Source organism: Hippopotamus amphibius, chromosome 3 (assembly GCF_030028045.1).
Source record: "Hippopotamus amphibius kiboko isolate mHipAmp2 chromosome 3, mHipAmp2.hap2, whole genome shotgun sequence".
In the NCBI taxonomy this organism is placed as follows: domain Eukaryota; kingdom Metazoa; phylum Chordata; class Mammalia; order Artiodactyla; family Hippopotamidae; genus Hippopotamus; species Hippopotamus amphibius.
In genome coordinates this window covers 101973123-101981876 of record NC_080188.1, presented here as the reverse complement: position 1 = coordinate 101981876, position 8754 = coordinate 101973123, and positions in this window count along the sequence as shown.

Sequence of the window (8754 nt, the reverse complement as noted above, 5' to 3'; positions counted from 1 at the left end):
GCATGAGGTTGCTCTCCACTGGGCAGAGTGTCCCAAGGCCGAGGTGACACCTGCTGGCCATGATGGCCTCACCATTCGGGTGGCACATGTGGAGTGGCATCCCTCTGGGTGGGATTTGCCCAGGCCGAGGTCAAACCGCACTTCCATTATGGCCTCAATACGTGGGTGACCCACATGAGGTTGCACCCAGCTGGGCAGGTTGTGCCAGTTCTGAGGTGAAACCCAGTGGGCATGAAGGCCTAGCCACACGGGAGACCCACACATGGTGGCACACAGCCAGGCAGTGTGTAACTGGGCCGAGGTGACACCCAGTGACCATTACGGCCTTGCCTCATGCGTGATATGTGTAAAATGGCACTCTGTGGCGTGGGGTGTGACCAGGCCTAAGTGACACCCTGGCCATGAGGGTCTTGCAACGTGCATCACCTGCATGATGTGGCTCCCCACTGGGCAGGTTTTGAAGTAGCCGAGGTGAAACTCGGCCTCCTGACCACATCGCCATGCAGGTGGCATGTGCGAAGTGTCACCATGATGGGTGGGGTGTGACCAGGTCTAGGTGACACCCAGCTGCCATGCAGGCCTCATCAGGCAGATGCACCACAGTATGTGGCACTCCTCCAGTTGGTGTGTGCCCAGGCAAAAGTGAATCCCAGCATTCATGAGGGCATCAACATGTGGGTGACCCATGCGAGGTGGCAGCCCCCAGGTGATGTGTGACTGGGCTGAGGTGAAACCCAATGGAATGTCAGCCTCACCACATAGGTGACCCTGGTGTGGTGGCATCCCACCAGGCGGCATGTGCCCAGGCCAAGGTCAAACACAGCTTCTGTGATGGCCTTGCCACTCGGGTGACAGGTGCAAGGTGGCTCCCCATCTGGTGGCGTGTGCCTGGGCTGAGGTGACAGCCAGCAGCTATGATGTACTTGCCACGTGGGTTACCTATGTGAGGTGGCACCCCACTGGGTGGATATGCCCAGGTTGATGTGACACCTGGCAGCCCTGATGGCCTCAGCACGTGGGTGACTGATGTGAGGTGGCACCCTGCTAGGTGGGGTGTGATGGATCTGAGGTGACATCTGGCAGCCATAATGGCCTTGCAACATGGGTGGCACATGCAAAGTGGCACACCGCAGGTGGGATGTGAGGGGGTCTAGGTGACACCCGGTGGCTTTGACGGTGCAGCTATGTGTGTGACAAGTGCAAGGGTGCACCCATCTGGGTGGGGTGTTACTGGACCGAGGTTACACCTTGTGACCATAATGGCCTCAGCACTTGGGTGGTATGCATGATGTGGCACCCTGCCAGCAGGGTGTGATGGGGCCAATGGACACCCCGTGGTTGTGACAGCCTCTCAACACGGGTGACCCATGTGAGGTGGCTTTTTGCCGGGCAGGGTGTGACTGAGCTGAGGTGACATCTGGCAGCCATTACAGCCTCACCACATGGGTGACCCATGCGTGGTGGCATCCTGTTGGGCTGGATGTGCCTGGGCCTAGGTGACAGCCTGTTGCCATGAGGGCCATGCCACAAGTGTGACCCTTGTGAGATGGCACTCTGGTGGGTGGGGTGTGCATGGGCCTAGGTGCCACGTGGTGGCCGAGAGGGCCTCGCAACCCAGGTGACCCTCACGAGATGGCACCCTGCCTGATGGGATGTGCCCAATTCAAGGTGATACCTGATGGTCATGACAGCATCACCACATGCATGGCATGCGCAAGGTGGTACACTGTTGGGCTGTGTTTGATAATCCTAGGTGACACCCTGTGGCCATCATGGCCTTGCCATGTGGGTGGCATGCATGAAGTGGCTCCAGGCCGCACATGGTGTCCCTGGGCTGAGGTGAGACCTGGCAACACTGACGGCCTCACCACATGGCTTACACATGTAAGGTGGCACCCCACAGGGTGGATGTGCCTGGGCTGAGGTGAGGCCTGATATCCCTGGTGGCCTCACCACATGGGTGAATCACATGAGTTGACACCCCACCAGGCAGGGTGTGGTGGGGCTGAAGTGACACCCAGCAGCTGTAATGGCCTTGCAATGTGGGTGGAACCTGCAAAGTGCCACCGCTCTGGGCAGGGTGTAAGGGTGCCGAGGTGACCCATGGTGCTGTGATGGCCCAGCTACATGGGTGGCAAGTGCAAGGTTGCACCCCACCAGGTGGGGTGTTACAGGGCCGAGGTGGCACCTGGTGTCTGTGATGGCCTCACCACTTGGGTGGCACACACATGGTAGCACCCTGCCAGGCAAGGTGCGATAGGGTCAATGGACACCCTGTGGCTGTGACAGCCTTGCAACCCTGGTGACCTATACTAGGTGGCTTCCTGCTGGCAGGTTGTGACCGAGCTGAGGTGACACCCGGCAGCAGTGATGGCCTTGCCACATGGGTGACCTGCAAGAGGTGGCACCATGCTGTGTGGGTTGTGACCAGGCCAAGGTGACACCTGGTGGCCATGACAGCCTCACCACAATCGTAGCAAGTGTGAGATTGCACCCTGCAGGCTGCAGTGTGACCAGGCCAAAGTGATCCACAGCAGCTGTGAGAGCCACATCACATGGGTGACCCTTGCAAAGTGGCACCCCGTTAGGTGGTGTGTGACTGGTCCAAGGTGATGCCCAGTGGCCATGAGGACCTCACCACATGGGTGACCCACATGAGCTGGCACCCTGCCTGGCAGGGTGTAACCAGGCCAAGGTGACATCTGGTGGCATAGAGGTGCTCACAACGTGAGTAACCATGCGAGGTGGCATCTCACATGGTGGGGTATGCCCGGGTTGAGGTGACACACTTTGACCGAGACAGACTTGCAGCACAGGTGGCATGCACCAGGTGACACCCCACTGTGCAGTGTGTGATCGGGCTGAGGTGACACCTGGTGGCTGTGATGGTCTCGTCCTGAGGGAAGCACATGCTAGTTGACACCCTGGCAGGTGGGTATTGAGCAGGAAGAGGTGACACCCAGTGGCCATGATGGCCTCACTACATGGGGGACACACAAGAGATGACATGGTGCCAGGTGTGGTGTCACAGGGACAAGGTGGCACCTAGTGGTGTGATTGCCTAGCTATGTGGGTGGCACATCAAGGTGGCACCTGGCAGGGTGGGGAATGACGGGGCTGAAGTGACACCCGGTGGCCATGATGGCCTAGCCATGTGAGTAGCATGCACTATGTAGCACCCCATCGGGCAGTGTCTGAGTGGGCTTAGGTGACACCTCGCGGCCTTGATAGCCTCACCATGCTGGTGACATGGGTGAGGTAGCACCTTGCCTGGTGGGGTGTGACGTGGCTGAGATGACACATGGTGGTCATGATCCCTTGCCTCTTAGGTGGCTCCAGCGTGGTGGCACCCTGCTGTGAAAGCTATGAAGGGGTCAAGGTGACATCCCATGGCTATGACAGCCTCACCACATGGGTGACCCAAGTGAGGTGGCTCCCCACAAGACATGGTGTGACTGAGCTAAGCTGTCACCCAGTGGCAGTGATGGCTTCTCCATGCAGGTGACCCATACGAGGTGGTACCCCACTGGGTGGTGTGTGAAGCAACCAAGGTGACACCCAGCAGCTGTGAGGGCCTCATCACGTGGGTGATCTCTGCATGGTGGCTCCCCACCAGGCAGTGTGTGCTCAGGCAGAGGAGACATCTGGCAGCCATGACAGCCTCACCATGCAGTTGACCTTTGCCAGGTGGCAACCTGCGGGATGGGGTGTGACCATGCAGACATGACACCCAGCGGTGTGACCACCTTGCCATGCAGGTGCCATGTTGAGGTGACATTCTCCTGGGCAGGGAGTGACGGGGATGAATATTGGTGGCCGTGAGTGCTGCACCATGTGGGTGGCACATGCTAGGTGACATCCCAATGGGCAAGGTGTACCCAGGCCGAGGTGACACTCAGTGGCTGTGAAGGCCTCACAACACAGGTGACCCATGCGATTTGGAATCCTGCATGGTGTGTTGTGACTGGGTTGACATGAGACAGCGACCACATTGGACTTGCAATGTGGGTGGCATGCGTGAGGTTAGCCCTGCCAGGTAGGGTGTGATTGGGCTGAGGTGACACCCGGCAGCCATGATGGGCTTGCCACATGGATGGCACACAAGAGATGACACCCCACTGGGCATGGTGTCATGGGGATGAGGTAAAACACTATGGCCGTTACTGCCTCACCATGTGGGTAGCACATGTGAGGTCGCACCCTACCAGGCCTAGAGTGATGGGGCCAAAGTGAAACATGGTGGCTGAGATGACTTGCCACGTGGGTGGCTAGCACGAGGTGGCACCCAGCTGTGCGTGGTGTGAACGGGCCAAAATGACACCTGGCAGCTGTGACAGCCTCGCCACGCTGGTTACCGCTGTGTGGTGGCATCCCACTGGGTGGCGTATGACTGGGCCAAGGTGACAACCAGCAGCCATGAAGGCCTCACTACATGGGTGACATTCGTGAGTTGAAACCCCACTGGGTGGGGTGTGCCCAGGCCTAGGTGAAACATGGCGGCCGTGAGGGCCTCAACACACTGGTGACCCGCATGAGGTGGTATCCTGCTGGGTGGGGTGTGCCCATGCCGAGGTGACACCTGGTTGCTATGATTGCCCTGCAACGTGGGTTACCAGTGCTGGGTGGGGTGCACCCAGGTTGAGGTGACACATGGTTTATGTGACAGATGAGCAATATGGGTGGCATGTGTAAGGTGACACTCCACTGGGGAGGGTGTGACCAGGCTGAGGTGACACCTTGTGGCTGTGATGGCCTTGCCATGTGGGTGGCATGTACGAGGTAGCACCCCACCAGGTAGGGAGTGATGGGGCCGAGGTTCCACCAGGCCACTGTAATGTCCTCAACATGCGGGTGACCAATGAGAGGTAGCATCCCACCAGGTGGGGTGTGCCCAGGCCTAGGTGACACCTGGCAGCCATGAAGGCCTCACATTTCAGGTGACTCGTGCGAAGTGGCATTGCACACGGCGAGGTGCACCTGGGTTGAGGTGACACCTGATGACTGTGATGGACTCACCACACGGGTGGCTTGCATGAGGTGACACACTGGAGGACAGAGTGTGATTGAGCTAAGGTGACACCTGGTGGCTGTGGTGTCCTCATCACATGGGTGGCATGCAAGAGATGACACCCCACCAGGTGTGGTGTCATGGGGATGAGGTGACAGCTAGTGGCTGTGACTGCATTGTCATGTGGGTGGCACATGTGAGGTAGCACCCCATCAGGTTGGCAGAGCTGGGGCCGAGGTGACACATGGTGGCTGTGACGGCCTCACCACATGGGTGACCTGCATGAGGTGGCATTCCACCATGAGGCGTGTGTCTGGGCCATTTTGACACCCAGTGGCTGTGATGTCCTCACCACGCGGGTGGCTCATGCAAGGTTTCACCATGCCAGGTGGTGTGTCATGGGGCTGAGGTGACACACCATGGTCATGATGACCTTGCCATGCTGGTGACATATGTGAGGTGGTACCTGACCTGGTGGAGATTGACAGGACTGAAGTGACACCTGGCGGCCATGATGGGTTTGCCACACAGGTGACCCGTGTGAGGTGGCCACCTGATGGGTGGAGTGCAATGGGGCTGAGGTGACACCTGGTGGCTGTGACGGCCTTGCCATGTGGGTGGCCTGTATGAGGTAGCACCCCACCAGGTAGGGAGTGATGGGGCCGAGTTTCCACCAGGCCACAGTAATGTCCTGAACATGCGGGTGACCAATGAGATGTAGCATCCCACCAGGTGAGGTGTGCCCAGGCCTAGGTGACACCTGGCAGTGTGTTGGCCTCACCACATGGGTGACCCTGGCAGGCTGGAACCCCACTGGGCAGGTGTTTGTGGGCCAAGGTCAAACACAGGTTCTGTGATGGCCTCACCACATGGGTGGCACCCCACTGGGTTGGGTGTGCCCAGGCCAAGGTGACACTCAGGGGCCATGACAGCCTTACCACGTGGGTGACCAGTGTGATGTGGCAACCTGTTGGGCAGCACATGACTGTGCCAAAGTGACACCTGGTGGCTGTGATGGCCTCACGATGCAAGTGACCTGTACAAGGCCTCACCGCAAGGGTGGCATGCATGAGGTTGCTCTCCACTGGGCAGAGTGTCCCAAGGCCGAGGTGACACCTGCTGGCCATGATGGCCTCACCATTCGGGTGGCACATGTGGAGTGGCATCCCTCTGGGTGGGATTTGCCCAGGCCGAGGTCAAACCGCACTTCCATTATGGCCTCAATACGTGGGTGACCCACATGAGGTTGCACCCAGCTGGGCAGGTTGTGCCAGTTCTGAGGTGAAACCCAGTGGGCATGAAGGCCTAGCCACACGGGAGACCCACACATGGTGGCACACAGCCAGGCAGTGTGTAACTGGGCCGAGGTGACACCCAGTGACCATTACGGCCTTGCCTCATGCGTGATATGTGTAAAATGGCACTCTGTGGCGTGGGGTGTGACCAGGCCTAAGTGACACCCTGGCCATGAGGGTCTTGCAACGTGCATCACCTGCATGATGTGGCTCCCCACTGGGCAGGTTTTGAAGTAGCCGAGGTGAAACTCGGCCTCCTGACCACATCGCCATGCAGGTGGCATGTGCGAAGTGTCACCATGATGGGTGGGGTGTGACCAGGTCTAGGTGACACCCAGCTGCCATGCAGGCCTCATCAGGCAGATGCACCACAGTATGTGGCACTCCTCCAGTTGGTGTGTGCCCAGGCAAAAGTGAATCCCAGCATTCATGAGGGCATCAACATGTGGGTGACCCATGCGAGGTGGCAGCCCCCAGGTGATGTGTGACTGGGCTGAGGTGAAACCCAATGGAATGTCAGCCTCACCACATAGGTGACCCTGGTGTGGTGGCATCCCACCAGGCGGCATGTGCCCAGGCCAAGGTCAAACACAGCTTCTGTGATGGCCTTGCCACTCGGGTGACAGGTGCAAGGTGGCTCCCCATCTGGTGGCGTGTGCCTGGGCTGAGGTGACAGCCAGCAGCTATGATGTACTTGCCACGTGGGTTACCTATGTGAGGTGGCACCCCACTGGGTGGATATGCCCATGTTGATGTGACACCTGGCAGCCCTGATGGCCTCAGCACGTGGGTGACTGATGTGAGGTGGCACCCTGCTAGGTGGGGTGTGATGGATCTGAGGTGACATCTGGCAGCCATAATGGCCTTGCAACATGGGTGGCACATGCAAAGTGGCACACCGCAGGTGGGATGTGAGGGGGTCTAGGTGACACCTGGTGGCTTTGACGGTGCAGCTATGTGTGTGACAAGTGCAAGGGTGCACCCATCTGGGTGGGGTGTTACTGGACCGAGGTTACACCTTGTGACCATAATGGCCTCAGCACTTGGGTGGTATGCATGATGTGGCACCCTGCCAGCAGGGTGTGATGGGGCCAATGGACACCCCGTGGTTGTGACAGCCTCTCAACACGGGTGACCCATGTGAGGTGGCTTTTTGCCGGGCAGGGTGTGACTGAGCTGAGGTGACATCTGGCAGCCATTACAGCCTCACCACATGGGTGACCCATGCGTGGTGGCATCCTGTTGGGCTGGATGTGCCTGGGCCTAGGTGACAGCCTGTTGCCATGAGGGCCATGCCACAAGTGTGACCCTTGTGAGATGGCACTCTGGTGGGTGGGGTGTGCATGGGCCTAGGTGCCACGTGGTGGCCGAGAGGGCCTCGCAACCCAGGTGACCCTCACGAGATGGCACCCTGCCTGATGGGATGTGCCCAATTCAAGGTGATACCTGATGGTCATGACAGCATCACCACATGCATGGCATGCGCAAGGTGGTACACTGTTGGGCTGTGTTTGATAATCCTAGGTGACACCCTGTGGCCATCATGGCCTTGCCATGTGGGTGGCATGCATGAAGTGGCTCCAGGCCGCACATGGTGTCCCTGGGCTGAGGTGAGACCTGGCAACACTGACGGCCTCACCACATGGCTACACATGTAAGGTGGCACCCCACAGGGTGGATGTGCCTGGGCTGAGGTGAGGCCTGATATCCCTGGTGGCCTCACCACATGGGTGAATCACATGAGTTGACACCCCACCAGGCAGGGTGTGGTGGGGCTGAAGTGACACCCAGCAGCTGTAATGGCCTTGCAATGTGGGTGGAACCTGCAAAGTGCCACCGCTCTGGGCAGGGTGTAAGGGTGCCGAGGTGACCCATGGTGCTGTGATGGCCCAGCTACATGGGTGGCAAGTGCAAGGTTGCACCCCACCAGGTGGGGTGTTACAGGGCCGAGGTGGCACCTGGTGTCTGTGATGGCCTCACCACTTGGGTGGCACACACATGGTAGCACCCTGCCAGGCAAGGTGCGATAGGGTCAATGGACACCCTGTGGCTGTGACAGCCTTGCAACCCTGGTGACCTATACTAGGTGGCTTCCTGCTGGCAGGTTGTGACCGAGCTGAGGTGACACCCGGCAGCAGTGATGGCCTTGCCACATGGGTGACCTGCAAGAGGTGGCACCATGCTGTGTGGGTTGTGACCAGGCCAAGGTGACACCTGGTGGCCATGACAGCCTCACCACAATCGTAGCAAGTGTGAGATTGCACCCTGCAGGCTGCAGTGTGACCAGGCCAAAGTGATCCACAGCAGCTGTGAGAGCCACATCACATGGGTGACCCTTGCAAAGTGGCACTCCGTTAGGTGGTGTGTGACTGGTCCAAGGTGATGCCCAGTGGCCATGAGGACCTCACCACATGGGTGACCCACATGAGCTGGCACCCTGCCTGGCAGGGT